The sequence below is a fragment of the Artemia sp. Qi Xiang Cuo genome, chromosome 11, assembly GCF_049724085.1.
Source record: "Artemia sp. Qi Xiang Cuo chromosome 11, ASM4972408v1, whole genome shotgun sequence".
Classification (NCBI taxonomy): Eukaryota; Metazoa; Arthropoda; class Branchiopoda; order Anostraca; family Artemiidae; genus Artemia; species Artemia sp. Qi Xiang Cuo.
The window spans coordinates 27,633,351-27,656,866 of record NC_142804.1 but is presented as its reverse complement, the minus strand read 5'-3'; the positions used below and the strand labels follow the sequence as shown (position 1 = coordinate 27,656,866).

General features: G+C 37.6%; 1 protein-coding gene across 1 annotated transcript in view; it reads right to left on the bottom strand.

The window, feature by feature from the left end:
• LOC148946830 (uncharacterized) overlaps nucleotides 1-23,516 on the bottom strand; it is a 126,058-nt gene that overhangs the window by 92,198 nt on the left and 10,344 nt on the right. The window lies entirely within an intron of this gene.

Sequence of the window (23,516 nt, the reverse complement as noted above, 5' to 3'; positions counted from 1 at the left end):
TCGATTGGAAACTGAAAGGGCTAGTGCACTTTTTAATAATCGAAAGTGACTTGAGGGCAACTAGCCCCCCTCTCAAGCTCACCATTTCCCCAAACACATCCAATTAAAATTTGAGATAGCCATTTTGTTCTACGTAGATGAAAGTTCTGGAAACTAGGTCTTTGAGGATGCCCCCCCAGAGCCCTCAAGGCTAAGGTTGTAAGCTATGCCCTTGGGGCATATGTGGTTTTTTGTATAGAAAATGTTGTCGTAGAAATTTCAAAAAAGGCTCATCCAATTGGAAATTGAAAGGGCCTGTGACCTTTTTAATAGGCTAGTCGAAACTAATTAGAGGGTAACTAACCCCCCTCTCATGCCCATCATTTCCCCATACACATTCAATAGAAATTTTTAGATAGCCATTTTTTTCTACGTTGTTGAAAGTTTTGGATATTATGTCCTTGAGGATGATCATAATTCTCAACGTTTTTCAACTAATGCAAGTTCGATTTTGGCTCACCGTGCATGAAAAATTAAAACACAATTTGTATATTAATTTTGGCAGATATATTCCAGGTATGAAGGGTCGCTCCCTTCTCAATACCTTTCTCTTTACGCTTAAAAATTAGTACTTTTAAAATAGCTTCCTATTCTAAATAAACAGCCCATGTGTTTCAATTTTAGTAGACAGTCAATTTTTAGCGTAAAGAATAAGGTATCGAGGAGGGGGCAACCCTTCATATATGGCGTAATTTCTGTTCGATTTTCAAATAATGCCGGTAAATCTGGCTCACCCTTTATGAAATATACCCTTCCTCCTCACGGTAAACTCCTCCGTGGAAATTTAATCCAACGTAAATTGCAACCCCCGCCCCGTCGAATTCCCTCCAGACAGTTCCTTCGTCGCTGAGAATCCCCCCACTCTGTAAAACTGTTAGTGGACAATTTATCCTGAAAAATTCTTCTTAGCATTTTTTCATTGGAATAAGACTTTAATCTCTAATCGGTTTCTCAATTATTCCAGAAATGCCCCCTTCCGTGTAAATTATTTCCCAGAAATCAAAACATACGGAAAAAAAACAGAAAATTCCCCCGGAACATCTCCATATAAAAATATTTGGCAAAGAGAATCTAAGACAATTAAAAAGAATTTCATGTAGTAATTCTGTCAAAACCCCCCAGTATAACATTTACCCTAGAATATTCACTCATCAGAAATTTCCCTCCCAAAGGAAGACTCTCCCCTTAGAAATCCACCCCAAGAACCCCCCCCCCACCACACACACAAAAATGGCTGTATACTTTCCAATAACAAATACTATATGTAAACAATGGGCAAAGTTCAAAAATTGCAGCCCTTCCCCCAGCGACTGTAGCGGGTCATTTTATACCCAAAGACATATTTATTAGATTTTTTGACTACGCTGAAGAAAATGGCTATCTCAAAATTTTGATCTGGTAACTTTGAGGTATAATGGGCATAGTTTCCCTCCATTTTGCGTTCACTTAAAAAGGGCATTAGAACATTTGATTTCCATTCGAATGAGCCCTCTCACGATATTTTAAGACCACTGGGTTGATACGATCACCCTTGGAAAAAAAAAAAAATAAATAAACACGCATCCGTGATCTTTCTTCTGGCAGAAAAAAAAAATACCAAATTCCACATTTTTGCATATAGGAGCTTTAAATCTCTAGAATAGGGTTATCTGATACGCTGAACCTGATGGTGTGATTTTCATCAAGATTCTATTACTTTTAGGGGACGTTTCCCCCTTTTTAAATAAGGTAGATATTCTCAGGCTCGTAACATTTGATGGCTAACATTAAACTCCATGAAGTTATTATATTAGAAATCAGCATAAGAATCCAATTATTTTGATGTATCTATCGGTATCAAAATTGCTATCCGTTTATTAGCGTTTCGGTTACTATTGAGCCGCGTCGCTCAAGGCCGTATCCAGGGGGGGGGGTTACCCGGTTTGAACCCCTCCTGAAATTTTTGACCGAGTCGAAAATAAGTCGAAAATTAGTAAAATCTAGGTAAAAATCAGTATAATTAGTCGAAAACTGGGTCAAAAATTAGTACCCCCCCCCCCGAAAAAATTAAAAAATTAGTAAACCCCCCCCCCCCCGAAAAAAAATCCTGGATCCGCCCTTGGCGTCGCTCCTTACTTACAGTTCGTTACCAAGAACTGTTTGATGAGATTAAACCATTTCGAATGCAGTTTCCCAATCACTATAAGATCCTTACATCATTCGTAATCAAGAATTTATTTTTAAGCTGAACGGGACGCATACACTATACAGGTTCAGTTGGATTCTTAAATTGATAGTCAACAGATTGTTGCGACAGCTGAATCGTAAGTTTGTAGAATTTTATTTTCTTTTGCTATTCTTAGAAACATTTTCTTAATGCTTAATACATAATTACTGAACGCCTGATAGATTATAGAAAATACAATCTTCTTTTCGGAAATTTTTTATCCCTCCCTCCCAAAAAACCTTCTATCAAGAGAAAGCTTAGCTTAGACTATGTACAAGGTTGGGGAACTGAAGATAGAATTATGTGTTATTACATATAGGTTGGGATAGGGGGCTATCATTTTTAAATGATAATACCTTAACTTTTTCTAATTGAAAGCAGGGATGTCAAAGAGCTTTATTTTTATATTAATTTTTATTTTCATTTTAAACGGAGACGGAAAAAAATGATGTCAAATTCTATGGGAAACCATAAAAAATATTTTGATAGACCCCTTGGGACTTGTTCATTGTCATGAGTATTTTTGGATTTCTCATAGGTTACTGGTCTAATTTGGCTGTTGTGTATGCTCCCTTTTAATTAGATTCCTTGGATCTTATTGAATGCCACGGAGAATCTATTATCTATTATTTCAACTGTTATGCAAGGGTTCAGAAATGCCATAGCCATCTCGTTTCTACCAGATTTCTACTTCTCTTGATGAATAACGAAGAAGACCAGCGTCCAGCCAGCGACTTGCCAAGTTTTTAACTCGTGAATAGGCCCAAATCTTTTGTAAATTCAAGCTGGGATTTGAGAAAGACTGGTGAAAACAGTACAACATTGATCATACCGGCGAAGCGCCACCAACATCTCATGCCGCCACTGACTGCCGGCGGTGGCACTAAAAAATCATCGGCGGGGTGCCGGCGACGCGCCCCGCTGCTATTTTATCCGTGCCATCACCGGTCTTCCCTTATCGGCACGACGACGGGTTCTACCTAGAACTGAGTGCCACAAACAGAAAAGGTGATTTTCCCTGTTTTTTTTATTATACTTTACAAATCATTCTATACTAAAAAAAAATTCCAATACGCGATTTTCGAGTTTTTATTACAATGGCCTTCATTTCACCTTTTTCGAAGTTGTGGCTACTGTTGTCACCATGATAACTAGGTTGCAGATACAGCTGCAACCATGATAGCACTCAAAAGAAAACCTATGGACTTGTCTTACTGTGAGTAGTAAAAGACGAACCACAGGGAATCAGGAAGCAAAGTCCGTCAAAACTCCAGTTTAACGTAAAAACTCATTTACAAAAGACACTAGATGAAACAATTTCCTTTAAATTGAGCCAAAAACATCGTTTTAAAGGTAGTAATAGCCTGCTAGCTCCGGAGAAAAAAAAGAAAAGAAAGGGATACACACCAGTAATACAAATAAAAAAAAACTGATTTCCTTGCTGTTCAAGGCGGAAAACTGTAATTCTCCTACAAAATGTTGTTCACCATGAGGATTCTAACATTGCAATTTTCATTGTGATTAGACACCATTTTTGAGGTGTCTTAGGTTTTTGTTAAATCATTAAAAACAATTTCGCAATACACTTTTAGTTTTAACATTAACCGAAATAATAGTTACCATTCCTGAATCAGTATTAGGTAACAATTCTTTCTCATCAGGCGGTTTTTCAAACATATTATTCAAATTTTGTTACCATGCGCTGTGGTTTGATTCTTACTAGGTTGCAGCAACTGCTGTAACTATGATAACAAACAGGAGAAATCTAATGGATTTTTATTACTTGGAACAGTAAAAGACGAACCACAGGAAATCAGGCAGCGAAGTCAGTCAAAAATGCAGTTTTTTTGTAGAAAATTGATTTTAAACTAAAAACTATTTTTTGTTAATTATAAAAGCGACTATAAGTAGAAATTTCCTTTAAAAAAGAACTATTAAACATCTCTTTATGATGCTCTGATACCCCGCTAGCCCTGGTTGAAAAAATAGGGAGACACATCAACGATATAAACGGCATAAAACGGATTTCCTTGTTGTTCAAGGTGGAGGACTGAAATTCCCCTGTATAATGTTCGAGGGGTTTTATGCTTTTTAAGAAATCAAATATAAATTTCTTCTCCTTATAATTTACTACTTTTAAGAATAACCGAAATAATAGATACCGTTCCTGAACCAGTTGCAGACTGCAATTTTTTCCTTTTAATTGTTTTTTTTTTCAAAACATAAATTTAGCTTTTGGTCACTATGGGTTGTTGTTCACCTTTTACTAGGTTGCAACTACTCCTGCAACCGTGATATTAGGTTGAAGCTACAGCTGAAACCATGGGTTTTCGGAACAGGTGGTTTTATAAGTTTACTTTTTGTATCGGTTATTTGACACCATTTTTAGGGATTTTTGGCTGTTGTTTTATCATAGACAGCGCGCAGGCGCTGCCTAAGTAAAGAACGATGTGGGCACAGTGTGTTGTTTTTTGTGTTTTTTTCCTCCATACCCGGGCACTTCGTATCGAAGGAGTTGTCGTAGAAAGTTCGAAAAGGGCTCATTCGATTGCAAATTGGAGTGGCTAATGCCCTTTTCAATAGTCGAAAGTGATTGGAGGGCAACTAGCCCCCCCACGCCCACCATTCCCCCAAACACATCCAATCAAAATTTTGAGATACCCATTTTGTTCAGCGTAGTTGATTTTCAGATAGAAAATATCTTTTTGAGGAGGAAACTCCCCCACAACCCTCGGGGCAAGGGTTTTAAGTTATGTCCCAGGGGGGCATATAAGGTTTTAATAGTAGGCATTGTCGTAGAAACTTCAAAAAAGGCTCATTTGATTGGAAATTCAATGGGCTAGTGCCATTTTTAATAGTCAAAAGTCATTGGAGGGCAACTAGCCCCCCCAAGCCCATCATTCCCCCCAACACATCCAATCAAAGTTTTGAGATACCCATTTTGTTCAGCGTAGTTGATTTTCAGATAGAAAATATCTTTTTGAGGAGGAAACTCCCCCACAACCCTCGGGGCAAGGGTTTTAAGTTATGCCCTTGGGGCATATAAGATTTTTATAGAACGCGTTGTCGTAGAAACTTCAAAAAAGGCTCATTCGATTGGAAATTCAATGGGCTAGTGCCCTTTTTAATAGTTGAAAGTGATTGGAGAGCAACTAGCCTCCCCCCACGCCAATCATTCACCCAAACAAATTCAATCAAAATTTTGAGATAGCCATTTTGTTCAGCGTAGTTGATTTCCAGATAGAAAATATCTTTTTAAGGAGGAAACTCCCCCAAAACCCTTGAGGCAAGGGTTTTAAGTTATGCCCTGGGGGTATCCAAGGTTTTTATAGAAGGCATTGTCGTAGAAACTTCAAAAAAGGCTCATTCGATTGGAAATTCAAACGGCTAGTGCCCGTTTTAATAGTCGAAAGTGATTGGAGGGCAACTAATCCCCCCCCCCTCGCCAATCATTCCCCCAAACACATCCGATCAAAATTTTGACATAACCATTTTGTTCAGAGTATTTGATATCCACATAGAAAATTTGTTTTTGAGGAGGAAACTCCCCTACAACCCTCGGGGCAAGGGTTTTAAGCTATGTCCTGGGGGTATACAAGATTTTTATAGAAGGCGTTGTCGTAGAAACTTCAGGAAAGGCTTATTCGATTGGAAATCCAAAGGGCTAGCGCCCTTTTTAATAGTCGAAAGTGATTGGAGGGTAACAAGCCCCCCCCCCCCCGCCACGCCCATCATTCCCCCAAAAACATCCAATCAAAATTTTGAGATAGCCATTTTGTTCAGCGTAGTTGTTTTCTAGATAGAAAATATCTTTTTGAGGAGGACACTCCCCCACAACCCTAGGGGCAAGGGTGTTAAGTTACGGCCTGGGGGCATATAAGGCTTTTATAGAAGGTGTTGTCATAAAAATTTCAAAAAAGGCTCATTTGATTGGAAATTCAAAGGGCTAGTGCCCTTTTTAATAGTTGAAAGTGATTGGACGGTAACTAACCCCCCTCTCACGCCCACCTTTTCATAGGCAGCGCACTAGAGCAAAAACGATGTGGGCAAAATGTGTTGTTTTTGGGGTTTTTTTTTCTCCATACCCGGGCACTTCGTATCGAAGGAGTCGTCGTAGAAACTTCGAAAAGGGCTCATTCGATTGGAAATTGGAGTTGCTAGTGCCCTTTTTAATAGTCGAATGTGATTGGAGGGCAACTAGCCCCTCCCCCTACACCCATCATTCCCCCCAAAAAATCCAATCAAAATTTTGAGTTACCCATTTTGTTCAGCATAGTTGATTTCCTCATAGAAAATATGTTTTTGAGGAGGAGACTCCCCCACAACCCTCAGGGCAAGGGTTTTAAGTTATGCCCTGGGGGCATATAAGGTTTTTATAGAAGGTGTTGTCGTAGAAACTTCAAAATAGGCTCATTTGATTGGAAATTCAAAGGGCTAGAACCCTTTTTAATAGTCGAAAGTGATTGGAGGGCAACTAGCTCCCCCACGCCCATCATTCCCCCAAATACAACCAATCAAAATTTTGAGATAGCCATTTTGTTCAGCGTAGTTGATTTCCAGATAGAAAATATATTTTGAGGAGGACACTCCCCAACGACCCTCAGGGCATGGGTTTTAAGTTATATCTTGGGGTATATAAGGTGTCTATAGAAGGCGTTGTCAGAGAAACTTCAAAAGGGGCTCATTTGATTGGAAATTCAAAGGGCTAGTGCCCTTTTCATATTTGAAAGTGATTGAATTTCTACTAGCCCCCCCCCCTCACGTCCATCATTCACCCAAACACATCCAATCAAAATTTTGAGTTAGCCATTTTGTTCAGCGTGGTAACTTTCCAGATAGAAAATATATTTTGAGGAGGACATTCCCCCACAACCCTCAGGGCAAGGGTTTTAAGTTATGCCCAGGGGGCATTTAATGTTTTTATAGAAGGCGTTGTCGTAGAAACTTCGAAAAAAGCTCATTCGATTGGAAATTCAACGAGCTAGTGCCCTTTTTAATAGTCGACAGTGATTGGAGGGCAAATACTCCCCCCCCCCCCGCCCAGCGTTGTCGTAGAAATTTCAGAAAAGGGCTCATTCGATTTGAAATTCAAAGGGCTAGTGCCCTTTTTAATAGTCAAAAGTGACTAGTAATATTTTTTATTGTTGTTGTTGTTTAGACCAGGGCACTTCGTATCGAAGGAGTTGTCGCGGGAACTTCAAAAAGGGCTCATTCAAATGAAAATAGAAAGGGCTGATGCCTTGTTTAATTGTCGAAAGTGATGGGAGGGGAACTAATCACACTTTCACGCCCACCGACCTATTTGTTCATCATATTTAAAAACTAAATGTTGCCTCAAGATTAAATCAAAATGTACATCATCAATAAATAAATGAAACCCAAGACGAACAGAGATTAAAATAAATAACCGAGTCAAACTCAAAACGAGCAGAAATTAACATAAGTTGGGCGCAAAACCCCCAAGCCCGTATAACTTTCCAAGGCCAGAACAAAATTTGTACTTTACTGAAACAAAATATAAATGTTTTTACTTTTATAACTTTAATAAATTAAATAATTTTAACATTTTGATTACTAAATATCAGTATATGTGTATTAAACTGACAATGCACATTCATTTGACATTCATCAATGCCCATCAAAAGTTAAGCGCCTGAGAAAATTTGGCTAATTTTCGGGAAAAGGGGGAAAGACCCCTAAAAATTATAGAACGAGAGCCCTACTGTAGAGGTTTCAAGCTCCTATCTGAAAAAATGTGCAATTTTGTATTCTTTGCCAGAAAAAAGATCAGGGATGCGTGTTTATTTGTTTTTTGTTTGTTATTTTTCCCAGGGGTGATCGTATCGACCAAGTCTTCCTAGAATATCGAGAGAGGGCTCATTGGAACGGAAATTAAAAGTTCTAGTGCCATTTTTACGTGAGAAAAAAATGGAGGGCACCTACGTCCCCTCCCACGCTCATTTTTTCCAAAGTCACTCGATCAAAATTTTGAGATAGCCATTTTTTTCAGCATGGTCGAAAAAATGATAACTATTTCTTTTAAGATGACTTAATCCCCCAAAGTCCCCGGGGAAGTGTTGACAGTTATGAACTCTACCCAATGTTAAAATATGGTATTGGTTATTGGGAAGTATACAGACGTTTTCAGGGGGATTTTTTTCTGGTTGTGGGGGGTGGTGGGTCGGGGATTATGTGGGAGGATCTTTACATTGAGGAAGTTTTCATGTGGGAAGGGACATTGCTATGAAGGGGGCGCTATATTTCCCAGCATTATTTAAAAAAAGATCTAGTGCCCTCCCACAGTCTTCTGGGCAACGGTTGTAAGTTATGCCCTGGGGGCATTTAAGGTATTTATTAAAAGCTTTGTCCCAGAAACTTGAAAAAGGGCTCATTCAATTGGAAGTTCAAAGGACTAGTGCCCATATTAATAGTCAAAAGTATTTGGAGGGCAACTAACCCCCCTCTCAAGCCCATCTTTTCCCCAAACACATCAAATCAAAATTTTGATATAGACATTTTGTTCAACGTAGTTGAAAGTTCTGGAAATTAGGTCTTTTAGGATGACAACCCCCGACGATCCTAAGGGCAAGGATTGTAAGTTATGCCCTGAGGGCATATAAGGCTTTTTATAGAAAGCGTTGTCAAAGAAACTTAAGAAAGGGCGCATTCGATTGGAAATTGAAAGGGCTAGTGCCCTTTTTCATAGTCGAAAGTGATTGGAAGCACTACTAACCCCCCTCTTACGCCCATCATTTGCCCAAACACATCCAATCAAAATTTTGAGATAGCCATTTTGTTCAAAGTAGTTGAAACTTTTGGAAAGAAAGTCTTTAAGGATGATAAACCCCCAGAGTCATCAGGGCAAGGGTTGTAAGTTATGCCCTGGGGGCATATAAGGTTTTTTATAGAAAGAGTTGTCATAAAAACTTCAAAAAACCCTCATTTGATTGGAAATTCATAGGGCTATTGCCCTTTTTAATAGTCAGAAGTAATTGGAGGGCAACTAACCCTCCTCTCACGCCCCTCTTTTCCCCAAAAACATGCAATCAAAATTTTGAGATAGACATTTTGTTTAACGTAGTTGAAAGTTCTGGAAATTAGGTTTTTGAGGATGACAACCCCTCCACTGCCCTCTGGGCAAGGGTTGGAAGTTATGCCCTGGGGGCATATAAGGTTTTTATATAAAGCGTTGTCATAGAAACTTTAAAAAGTGCTCATTTGATTGGAAATGTGAAAGGGCTAGTGCCCTTTTTAATATTCGAAAGTAATTGAACGGCAACACACCCACCATTTCCGCAAACACATCTAATTAAAATATTGAGATAGCCATTTTGTTCAACGTAGTTGAAAGTTCTGGAAATTATTTCTTTGAGGATGACACCCCCCCCCCAGCCTTCAGGGCAATGGTTGTAAGTTATGCCCTGGGGGCATTAAAGGTTTTTATAGAAAGCGTTGTCGTAGAAACTTCAAAAAGAGCTCATTCAATTGGAAATTGAAAAGGCTAGTGCCCTTTTCAACAGTTGAAAGTGATTGGAGGGCAACTCACCCCCCTCTCACGCCCACCATTTCTCAAACCCATCCAATAAAAATTTTTAGATAGCCATTTTGTTAAACGTCTTTGAAGGTTTTGGAAATTTTTTCTTTGAGGATGACAACCCCCCCCCCCCCACCGCAAAGGGCAAGGGGTGTAAATTATGCCCTGGGGGTATATAAGGTTTTTTATAGAAAGTGTTGTCGTCGAAACTTCAAAAAGGGCTCATTCAACTGTAATTGAAACGAAAGTGACCCCAAAAATATGATTTATAAAAAAAATTGTATGCTATTGCATATAGGGGGGGGATAGGGGGCTATCATCTTTATATGATAATATCTTAACTTTTTTTAATTGAAAGCAGGGATACGAAAAAGCTAATTATTTTTTTTCATTTAAAGCGGAGACGGAAAAAAGTGATATCAAATTTCATGGGAGACCATAAACAATATTTTGATAGAGTCAGGGCCCCCCATTGGGACTTGTTCATTGTCTTGGGTATTTTTAGATTTCTCATAGGCTACTAGCCTAATTTGGCTTTTGTGTTTGCTCCCTTTTAATTAGTTTCCTTGGATCTTATTAAATGCCACGGCAAATCTATTATCTATTATTTCAACTATTATGCATGGGTTCTGAAACGACACAGCCATTTCGTTTCTAACAAATTTCTCCTTCTCTTGATAAATAGAAGAAGAGCAGCGTCCATCGAGTGACTTGCGAAGTTTCTAACTCATGATTAGGCCCGAATCTGTTGTAAATTCAAGCTGGGATTTGAGAAAGACAGATGAAAACAGTACAACATTGATTGCACCGGCGACACGCTGCCAACACTTCATGCCGCCGCCATCTGCCGGCGGTGGCACTAGAAAATCATCGGCGGGGTGCCAGTGATGCGCCCCGCTGCTATTTTAGCCGCGCCATCGCCAGCCTTCCCTTATCGGCGCGACGCTGGGGTCTACCTAGAACTCAGGGCTACAAACAGAAAAGGTGATTTTCCCTGTTTTTCAAGGTGAAAAACGGAAGTTCTAGGTGAAAAGGTTTGCTACTATGCAGATGTTGATGGTGTAGTTTTCATTTCGACCAGACTCCATTTTCGAGGGGGTTTCATGCTTTTTTTAAATCACCATAAAAATTGTTTCGCAAAAAACTTTTAAAATTAAACGAAATAATAGTTAACATTCCTGAACCAGTTTCAGATGGTAATTTTTTCTAATATTGAAGTATTTTTTCAAAACGGGTTTTTATTACTTTTGGCTACTATGTGCTTTGGTTCACCTTTTACTAGTTGCAGCTAAAGCTGCAACAGTGATTTAGAAATCGTTCTTATTCACTCTTTAACATAAGTTAAAGTTCATTTTTTTTTTTTTATTATAGTTTACAAATCATTCTTTACTAAAAAAAAATTTCAAAACGCGATTTTCAACTGTTTATTACAATGGGCTTCACTTCACCATTTACCAACTTGTGGCTATTGTTGCCACCACGATAACTAGGTTGCAGCTACAACTGTAACCATGGATAGCACTCGGAAAAAAACCTATGAGTTTCTCTTACTGTGAATAGTAAAAGACAAACCACAAGGAATCAAGCAACGAAGTCAGTCAAATCTGCTGTTTAACGTTAAGAACAGATTTTATTTGAGAACTACTTATTGTTATTTACAAAAGACACTAGACGAAGCAATTTCCTTTAAACTGAGCCATTAAACATCGTTTCAAAGATACTGCTAGCCTGCTAGCTCCGGAGAAAAAAGGAAAAAAGGGAGACACAGCAGTAATACAGACAGAAAAAAACCGATTTCCCTTGCTGTTCAAGGCGGAAAACTGTAATTCACCTATAAGATGTCTTTCACCATGAGGATTCTAACATTGCAATTTTCATTTTGATCAGACACCATTTTCGAGGTGTCTTAGGTTTTTTTAAATCGCCATAAATTTGTTTTCGCAATACACTTTTACTTTTAATATTAACCAAATTAATAGTTACCATTCCTGGATCAGTATTAGGTGACAATTCTTTCTCATCACGCAGTTTTTTTTAACACATTTTTCAAATTTTGGTTACCATGCCCAGTGGTTTTATTCTTACTAGTTTGCAGCAACTGCTTTAACTATGATACCCACAGGAGACACATATGGTAATGGTAACACACAGGAGAAAGCTAATGATTTCTTATTACTTGGAACAGTAAAAGACGAACCAAAGGAAATCAGGCAGCAAAGTAAGTCAAAATGCAGTTTTTTGTAGAAAATTTATTTTAAACTAAAAACTATATTTTGTTAATTATAAAAGCGACTATATGTAGTAATTTTCCTGTATAATTTTCGAGGGGTTTCAGGCTTCTTAAGTATTCACATATAAATTACTTCTCCTTATAATTTACTACTTTTAAGATTAACCAAAATAATAGATACCATTCCTGAACCAGTTGTAGATGGCAATTTTTCTAATTATGTGTTTTTTTTTTTCAAAAAATCAATTTAACTTTTGGTTACTATGAGTTGTGGTTCACCTTTTACTACGTTGCATCTACTGCTGAAACAAGGATACTAGGTTGCTGCAATTGCTGCAACCATTGATGGCAAAGTTGTCGTCTATTGTTGACAACACATAGGAATGTAGGGTTTTCGGACCAGGTGGTTCTATAATTTTACTTTGTATATCGGTTATTTGACACCATTTTTAAGGATTTTTGGCTGTTGTTATGTTACTACAAAACACAGTATCATAGGCAGCGCAATAGTGCTTCCTAAGTAAAGAACGATGTTGGCACAATGTATTACTTTTTTTTTGGTCGTTTTTAGATCAGGGCACTTTGTATCGAAGGAGTTGTCGTAGAAACTTCGAAAAAGGCTCATTCGATTGGAAATTGGAAGGGCTTGTGCCCTTTTTAATAGTCGAAAGTGGTTGGATGGCAACTAACACCCCTTCCGACCCCACAATTTTCCCAAACACATCCAAACAAAATTTTGAGATAGCCATTTTGCTCAACGTAGTTGAAAGATCTAGAAATTATGTCTTTGAGGAGACCACTCCACCCAAAGTCTTCACAGCAATGGTTTTAAGTAATGCCCTGGGTGCATAAGAGGTATTTATTGAAAGCTTTGTCGTAAAAACTTGAAAAAGAGCTCATTCAATTGGAAATTCAAAGGGCTAGTGGCATTTTTAGTAGTCAAAATTAATTGGAGGGCAAGTAACTCCCCTCTCACGCGCACCTTTTCCCCCAACCCATCAAATCAAAATTCTGAGATAGACATTTTGTTCAACTTAGTTTAAAGTTCTGGAAATTAAGTCTTTGAGGATGACTACCCCCGCAGAGCTCCTCAGGGCAAGGGTTGTAAGTTATGCCCTTGGGGTATATAAGGTTTTTATAGTAAGCGTTGTCGCAGAAACTTCAAGAAGGGCTCATTCGATTGGAAATTGAAAGGGCTAGTGCCCTATTAAACAGTCGAAAGCGATTGGAGGGCAACTACCCCCCCCCCCCACTAACGCCCACATTTTCCCCAAACACATCCAATCAAAATTTTGAGACAGCCATTTTGTTCAACGTAGTTGAAGCTTCTGGAAGTTAGGTCTCTGAGGATGACAACCCAGCCTTCAAGGTTGAAGCCTTCAAGGTTGAAAAAATTGAAATTGAAATTCAATTTGAAATTGAAATGGCTAGTGCCCTTTTTGATAGTTGAAAATGATTGGAGGGCAACTAACCCCTCCCCCTCCCCCCTCTCACGCTCACCATTTCCCAAAACAAATCCCATCAAAATTTTGAGATAGCCATTTTGTTCAACGTAGGTGAAAGTTCTGGAAATTATGTCTTTGAGGATGACAAACCCCCAGACCCCTCAGGGCAAGGGCTGTAAACTACGCCCTGGGGGCATATAAGATTTTTATAGAAATCATTGTCGTAGAAACTTCAAAAAGGGCTCATTCAACTGAAAATTGAGAAGGATAGTGCGCTTTATAATAGTCAAAAGTTACTGAAGGGCAACTAACCCCCCTTTCACGCCCACCATTTCCCCAGATACATCCAATCAAAGTTTAGATATAGCCATTTTGTTCAACGTAGTTGAAAGTTCTGAAAATTAGGTCTTTGAGGAAGAAAGCTCCCCCCACAGCCCTCTGGGCAAGGGTTGTAAATTATGTCCTGGGGGCATAAAAGGTTTTTTTTTATAGAAAATGTTATTGTAGAAACTTCTAAAAGGGTTCTTTCGTTTGAAAATTGAAAGGGTTAGTGCCCTTTTTAATAGTCGAAAGTAATTGGAGGGTAACTAACCCTCCTCTCGCGCCTACCATTTCCCCAAACACATCCAATCAAAATTTTGAGATAGCCATTTTGTTCAACGTAGTTGAAAGTTTTGGAAATTATCTCTTTGTGGACTACAAACCTCCCCCCCCACACCCCTCAGGGCAACAGTTGTAAGTTATGTCCTGGGGACATATAAGGTTTTATAAATAGCGTTTGGTAGAAAGTTCAGAAGGGCTCATTCCATTGGAAATTGAGAGGGCTAGTTCCGTTTTTAATAGTCAAAAGTTATTGAAGGGCAACTAACCCCCCTCTAACGCCCACCATTTCCCCAAACACATCCAATCAAAATTTTGAGATAGACATTTTTTTCAACGTAGTTGAAATTTCCCTAAATTAGGTCTTTGAAGATGACACCACCCCCCCCCCCCCCCACAGCCCTAAATGTAAGGGTTGTAAATAAATAACAAAGCCAAACTCAAAACGAGTAGAGATTCATATGAGTATGGTTCTAAACCCCAAACTTTCTAAAAGCCAGAATATAATTTGTACTTTAGTGAAAACTTTAACTATAAGAAATAAAAAATTAATGGAAATTTTAAGGAATATATATCAGCATATGCATGTTAAACTGACAATGCACATTTTTTTCAGTAAATTCATTTGGATTTTTTTCCGTAAAGTACAAATTATATTCTGGCTTTTAGAAAGCTTGTGGTTTAGAGCCCTGCTCATATTAATTTCTGCTCGTTTTGAGTTTTGACTCGTATTATTTATTTTAGTTTCTGTTTGTTTTGGGTTTAATTTTTTTTATTAATACTAATTTGTGGTAATTGTATTCTTGATTGATGATTTTATTCTATTTTTTGTTCATTTCGGATTAATGAGGTTCTTTACTTTTTTAAAAACCTTATTTTGTTGAAAAAGTTCTTTTAATTATTAAGTAATAAACAGTAGCGAAAAGTTTCTCCAAACATGACACACATTTAATAACGCGTAATTAGGCAATTTGACGGACCGTCAGAGCAATGCATCAGCACAAGTATATACGTCCAGGGTTGCCAACTGGACATATATTATGTCCAAAGGAAATATTCCTATGTGCCGGGACACAATGACATAATAGGGCAAAAAAGGGACATATTTTAGAAATTTGGGACACAAAAGGGACATATTATGCAAATTAATGACATTAATAGAATATTTTGCTGGTGGATACATATTTTTGTAAAAAAAAAAAATGTCATTTATCACCAAAGTAGTGTTAAAACTACTTATCTAGCACTTTATTTACTTAACTACTTACTTTTTACTAATATTTTACGTTTTATACAGCATTTTTTGGAGTTGCTTGCTATTTACTGCAGACAACTATCGGCAAATACTCTTGAAATGCTTTACAAAATTGTAATCTTTCATCTATAAACGATTTTATTTCTCCTTGCTTTTACGTTACAGTCAAAATAATTGGCAAGCAGGCTCCTTTCAAACAGTTCGTGGTAACGAACTGTAAGTAAGGAGCGACCCGGCTCAATGGTAACCGAAACTCTAGAAAACGGTATTTTGATACAAATAGATACATTAAAAGAATCAGATTTTAATGTTGATTTCAAATATATAAGTTCTATCAAATACAACAAGTTTAACCCTACCCATCAAAAGTTACGCGCCTGAGAAAATTTGGCTGATTTTCGAAAAAAGGGGAAAAGACCCCTAAAAAATATAGAACCTTAATGAAAATCACACCATCATATTCCGCGTATCAGAGAACCCTACCGTAGAGGTTTTAAGCTCCTATCTACAAAAATGTGGAATTTTGCATTTTTTGCCAGAAGAAAGATCACGGGTGCGTGTTTATTTTTTATTTTATTTTTTTCCCAGGGGTGATTGTATCGACCCAGTAGTCCTAGAATTTCGTGGGAGGGCTCATTAGAACGGAAATTAAAAGTTCTAGTGCCCTTTTTAAGTGATCAAAAAAATGGACGGCAACTTGGCCCCCTCCCACGCTCATTTTTTCCCAAAGTCACCTGATCAAAATTTTGAGATAGCCATTTTGTTCAGCATGTTCGAAAATATTTAAAGTATGTCTTTTAGGATGACTTAATCCCCCAAAGTGCCCGGGGGGAGGGCTGAAAGTTTTGAACTTTACCCAATGTTAACATTTAGTATTGGTTTTTGGGAAGTATACAGACGTTTTCAGGGGAGATTTCTCCTGGTAGTGGCGGGGGGGGTTCGGGGGTTATTTTGGAGGATCTTTCCATGATGGAAGTTTTCATGGGGAAGGGACATTGCTATGAAGGGGACACCGGACTTCCCAGCATTATTTAAAAAAAAGATCAGAAATTAAATATAAAAAAACAAGTTTTTCAACTGCAACAGAGCAACATCAAAACTTTAAATGAACAGAAAATATTACATATATGATTGGGTTCACCCCCTAGTCAATATCTCGCTCTTTAAGCCAAAGATTTCTTAGTACTTTCATAAGAGCTATTTATTCTAACTAACGGCCTTTGTGATAACAGCCTAACTGGTCATTTTTAAAGAATTGGAACACAATTCGAACTTTCGCTTAAAGAGCAAGGAATTGACTGGGGGGCGAACCCTCTAATATACGTATTAAAAATATATGAATATAGAAGTTCGTTACGTAAGTTAATTCGTAAGTTACGTATATTTATTACTAATAAAAACGTTCGCAAATATAATTAAACAGGTTTCGGGAAAGCCATTTAACCAAATAAAAGTAAATTAATATGAAAATTGTGTTTTAATTATTCATGTACGGTGAGCCAAGATCAAAACCTGCATTTATTCAAAAATGTTAAAAAATTAAATAAAAAAAACAAGTTTTTTTAACTGAAAGTAAGGAGCGACAGTAAAACTTAAAACGAACAGAAATTATTCCGTATATGAAAGGGGCTGTCCCCTCCTCAACGCCTCGCTCTTTACGCTAAAGTTTGACTTTCTCACAATTCTATCTTTTTTTTTAAACAATGAAAAACTTTAGCGTAAAGAGCGAGGCGTTGAGGAGGGGACAGCCCCTTTCATATACGGAATAATCTCTGTTCGTTTTAAGTTTTAATGTCGCGCCTTACTTTCAGTTAAAAAAAAAACTGTTTTTTTTTATTTAATTTCGTTAAGAATCGCTTCTGGCTTCCAATAGTCAACCAAAAAGATATATCTATTTATCAAGTATTACTAGCTGAAAATGAAAAGTAAACAAAAGAAAAAAAAATGGATTCTTGACGATCTGAAATCAATTTGATATCAATAGATATATCAAAAGAATTAGCTTTCTGTGCTGATTCCAAATATATAATATTCATTAAGTTTAGTGTTACCCATCAAAGGCTACTGGCCTGAGAAAATTTGCCAAATTTTTGAAAAGGTGAAAAACACCCCCTAAAAGTCAAAGGGTCTTCATGGAAATCCTGCCATCACATTCAGCGTATTAGAGAACCCTACTGTCGAGTTTCCAAGCTCCTATCTATAAAAATGTGAAATTTTGTAGTGTTTGCCAGAAGAAGGATCATCGATTCGTGTTTATTTGTTGTTGTTGTTGTTGCTTTTTACAGGGGTGATCGTATCGAATCAATGGTACTAGAATATAGCAAGAGGGCTTGTTCAAACGAAAATTAAAAGATCTAGTGTCCATTTTTAAATGTCCTTTTAATTGGAGGACAGCAAACCCCCATCCCACACCCTTTTTTCCTGAAAGTCGTCTGGTCAAAATTTTGAGATAGCCATTTTGTTCAGTGTAGTTGAAAGGTACAATAGATATGTCTTTGGAGATGGCATGACCTCTCATGGCCACCAGAGGAAGGGCCGCAAGTTATGAAATTTGCCCATTGTTTACATATAGTATTTGTTATAGGGAAGTATATCAACATTTTCCAATGGGGGGAGATATCTTCTGGGGATGGATTTTTACGGGGAGAATTCCCCATTGGGATGGGAACTTTCTGGGGGTGAACTTTTCAGGGAAAATTTTACATGGGGAGAATTTGCCAGAATTCGTATACAAAATTTGTAGTTGCTTGTCTTACTTTCTCGTTGTTGATCCCATTGTACATGTGGAAACACTTTGAGGGAATTGTCAGGCGCAAGTTTTCAGCGGAGTAGGAATTCTCTGGGGATCCTCATGGGGAGGATTTTCCATGAGAGAATTTTTTCGTGGGGAAATATCCCCAGGAGAAATTCTCCATGGGAAATTTCGGGGGGAGACACTTGCCAGGGGGGGGGATATTTTCCAAACCTTCTCCAATGACTTTAAGAAGGATCAGAAACTAAATGCAAACAAGTCTTTCTTCAAATGAAAGTATGCTAAGGAGTATTTTCCAGGCAGAATCGTAAGCAAAAAAAAAATTCTGGAAAGAATTTGCAGCAGGGATAGAATTTTTCGGGGGTAATTTCCTCGCGAAAGGTTTTTACATGGGAAGAACTTTATATACAGGAGCTGTTCATGGGGGAATTTCCCACAAAGGGGATGGACTTCCTTGGACTATCTGAAAAACGATCAGAAAAAAAAGTGTTTTCTACCGAAAGCAAAAAGCGACATTAAAACTTGAAACGAGCTGAAATTATTCTGTTTATGACAGGGGTTACTCCCTCCTCAATATCCCCTCTCTACGCCAATGTTCGACCTTTTGTCTAATTCTTTTAAGAGCGATTCTTGAAACACAAGGGCCGTCAAAACCCTTTTTAAAAGTTCTTTAAAAAATTTTAGCGTGAAGAGAGGAGCTCCCCTAAAACACAGAATAATTTCTGCTCGTTTTAAGTTTCAATGTTGCTCCTTACTTTAAGTATAAAAAACTTGTTGTTTTTTTATTTAATGAATAAAAAAGCGACAAGGTTACAGTTTATTTTTTACTTCTGACCAAGGCAGATCGTGTAGAAAGGGTTGTCGTTGAAACTTCTTAAGCCAATCGATTGGAAATTGAAAGTTCTAGTGCCCTTTCTAAGAATCATAAGTGATTGGAGGGCGAACAGCCACCCCCTTCTTCCACGTCTTCTTTTCCCTAGATACATCCAACAGAAACTTTGAAATAGTCATTTTGATGAAAATGGTCCAAAGAACATATAACAATACCCTCTGCGTTGACACAGCCCCCTAAAAGCCCTTGAACTAGGGTTGTAAGCTATGCCCCGGGGGCATTCAAGGTTTCATGGAATGAATAGTCGTATAAACTTCAGATTGGGCTTCAAAGATCGACGTTTAGTGCCATTTATAAGAGTCAAAAGTGATTTGAGTACAACCCCTCCCCCCACCACGCCTATCATTTCCGAAAATCAGCAGCCAATGAAAATTTGTAGACATCTGTTTTGTTCAGCATTGTTGAAAGGTCCAGAAATTATGCCAATGGGGATGCCCCCCTAGCCCTCTGAGTAGGGACTGTAAGCTAGGCACTTCTTTCATTGTTTATAAATAGTATGCCTTGGGACAGAGTGTCTAGGGCCCTTTTGAAGTCAGAAATGGTCGGAGGGCAATAATACCCTCCCCCATGTCCTCCTGTCCCTAAAAGCATCCGACATGAATTTTGAGATAGTCATTTTGTTAAAAATACTCCAAAGAACATATAACCACGCCTCCAGGGATGAAACAACCGTCCAGAGCCCTGGGAAAAGGGTTGTAAATTATGCCCCGAGGGCATGTAAAATTTTTAAGCAATGGGTGGTCTATAAACTTCAGATGGGGCTCATTTGATTTGAAATCGAAAGCTCTATTTCCTTTTTAAGATCCAACAGTGATATGAGGACAACAACAACCCCCCCCCCCCCCGACACCCTTTTGTGAGACAGCCAAGCCATTTTGATCGAAATAGTCCAAAGAATATATAATAATCCAGAGATAAATTTAGCGGATATGAATCTGTATAATGATTAAAACTCAAAACAACCATAAATTATAGGCCGCGCAATTACACTGCTGAAGTGAAGAGCGATGTGGAGACAGTATATTATTATATTTGTTTTTACCAAGGCACTTCACATAGATGGGGTTGTCGTAGAAACTTCGAAATGAGCTTATTCGACAGAAAATTGGAAGTTCTAGTGCTCTTTTCAAGAGTCAAAAGTGATTGAAGGGCAATCCAGCTTACCTAGCGCTCTGCAACGTCGCTTGACTCTTGGATTGTACAACATCGTCGCTTGACTCTTGGATATAACATGCGCAAGAATTACTCTGATCGGCAAAAAACCTACCAAAAGAAGTGAAAATGCTGACCCTCATACCGATCATACCTGTCAAGAGGAATTCTCATAGGAAGATGAGCCTTAAGCTCTTACAAGTAGCTTTTACTGTTTGCATGTTTTTATGACTTTTGTGCTTTCACACTAGTTACTTCTGTATGGATGTACTTAATGAATCTTTTTCGTTTTCTCATATTCGATGTTAACTGACCACTTTGAAAGAGGTTTACAAGTCGTAAAAAAACTAGATTTTCAGATTTCAAGATGGACATAATTATGGACATATTATAGATAAAATATGGACATAATTTGGTTGAAAAGGACACATTTTTAAAACTCAAGAGACATATTCATTAACCAAAAAGTTGGCAACCCTGTATACGTCAGAGCCATAGTTTTAGTTGCTGCTTGGTTTTCCATCGGAAACATTCGTCGTTGCGCGTCTGCAAAGGCGAGGTCATGAAGTTTGTGTGGTTTTAGATCTGTTTTAAAAATTGTCAATAGAGAGTATAGGAGTTTTCGCTACTATATATTGCCTTTACTGTGCTTTGGGACGTGTTCATCTCTTACTAGGTTTACTGCTACCGCTGCAACCACGGCAAATATGGTTATATTATGCATTTTGTGTTTCGATTTGAGACCATTTTAGTGTTTCTGGGCTATTTTGTTTGATTACTATTGGCCTTATTAGTTTTTTACTAGGTTGAATGTATCGCTACAGCCACGATATTTTATACAAAAATGTATTTTGCAGTAAAAATTTGATTTTATTTCAAAAATATTTTTTTTAATTAAAAAAATGACTGCTGGTAGTAATTTCCTTTAAAATCACCCATTACACAGCTCTCTATAATGATCCAGTGCCCCACTAGCTGCGGAGAAAAAGATGGAAAAAAAAATTTCTACCCAGAATATCGTGGTGGCACGCACTCTCTTTTTTTTCAAGGCAATGAATTTTCCTTGTTGTTCAAGCCCAAGCTACCGCTGTTCACGCTAATGCGGCAACCACGATGACGTGTGCAAAATTTCAAAAGAAACCTAGCTAAGCATGAAATACCAAGTATAATGAGTATACTTAAAAAGATGTTTGAAGAAGTTTCATAATGCCTAGAGGACCAGAATATAATTGCTCAAAATGAACAAGCTGGACCACCAAATGAGACAAGATCAAGGAGACAACCCAAAAAATATAAATCCGTAATGGATGAAAATGAACATCCTAGACCGTCAAGAGGACAAGAACAATCTGAGAAGCTTGGGTGGACGGAATTAAAAAAATGTCTAAAGTAACGATAAATGAAAATGAAGAACAAAGAACGAAACGTTGAGAATACTTGCAACAACGACCATTACAACGAATCAAAAACGAAAGTGCAAAACAAAGAAATATGCGGTTAAAAGATAAGCGGCAGCGAGGACTAAGACGAGTCGAAGCCAAAAGTGAGGAGCAAAAAAACATAGAGTTATAAGGCATGCGACAACGAAGATCAAAACGAATTAAAAATGAAAGTAAAGAACAAAGAAATAAGCAGTTAGAAGATATGGGATAACGATGCTAATGCGTAATTAGAGAATCAAATATAAACAAGCCTACCGCGAAAGTGAAGGACAACGAAATATGCAAAAAGAAGACATTTAAGAACGAGGATCAGAACGAATTGAAAACAAAATTGAAGAACAAAGAAATGTGCGGTTAGATGATAGGTGGCAGCGAGAATTAAAGTAATTCAAAACAAAAGTGAAGAATAAAAAAAAATTGTTGTTACAAGACTTGCAACAGCAAAGATCAGAATGAATTAAAAATGAAAGTGGAGAACAAAGAATTATGTGGCTAGGAGATATGCGACAGCGAGAATCTCAACGAGTCAAAACGAAAGTGAAGAACAAAGATTATGTGCTTAGAAGATAAGTGGCAGCGAGAACTACAGCGGATCAAAAACAAAAGCAAAAAACAAAGAAATTCGAGTATGTGGTATTAAGACACGCAACAACAAGGATCAGACCGAATCAAAACTGAAAATGAAGAACAAAGAAATATGCGGCTAGAATATCAGTGGCAGCGAGAATTACAACAGATCAAAATCATAAGTGAAGAACAAAGAAATACCCGTTTAGAAGATATGTGACAACGACAATCACAAGGAATAAAAACGAAAATGACACCTCATGACTTCAAATTAAACAACAACTTCATGATTAAGCTAATGCGTAATTTGAGTATCAATTGTATATACCTCCCTGCGGTGAAAACGGAGGATAAAAAAACATACAGTTGCAAGACATTTGACAATGAGTATCAGAACGAATCAAAACAAAATTGAAGAATAATGATATATGCGGTTAAATCAGAACTTGTCAAAAATAAAAGTGAGGAATAAAGAATTTTGCGGTTAGAAGACAAACAAAAGTAAGAATCAAAATGAGTCAAAAATGAAAGTGAACAAGAAAGAAATATTAGGTTAGAAGAACAACGCCGTCACAATCTTCGACGCCGAGAAACTGTGACACAAACCCAGTACAAACATACAAAGATGCCGCAAACTAAGCAATTATTAATTATAAGTCACTGGGACCCTTCAACGTTCTTTGTTGTCACTTAAAAGCCCTCTATTTTTCCGAGTAAAGAGTAGCAAAGAAAGGAAGCTTGTTTGGTCGAGTTGCATTGTCACGTCCACAATTTCCAATTTAATTTGTTTGCCTTATCTTAGGACGTCGCTTACTCTCTAAAGATTTCCACAAATGAATTTGAAACTAGAACACATGTTTCAGATCGGCTTCATTCAACATAAGCGATGGTCGAACCATCAATAGTCAGAATTTTTCAGCTTCAAACTAGCTGAGCAAATTTTTTACAAAATCAATTGAGCGCCACATCCATCACCCCCTGACGGTGACTTTGAACCACACTCATATGGCCAACTGTACTGTTTAGACCCCGATGAAGCTGTTGAAGAACGCCTTGCACATCCTTTAGATTATGTGACTCCCTTAGCCTAATATTAACATAATCTCGTAACCTTGGAAGACATATTGTGAGACACAAACAACTATGGCAAAGATTACATGAAAATGCCAGAAGTAGAGGATGATGTGAATCAACGTTTTGCTTCACTGGGACAACAGCCCTGGTTAGAAGACAAGCTACAACGAGAATCAATACTGCTTACTGCTTCTTACTGAATCCTACAGCTTAGCCGTGTCAGGGACAGACACAGCTATATATATATATATATATATATATATATATATATATATATATATATATATATATATATATATATATATATATATATATATATATATATATA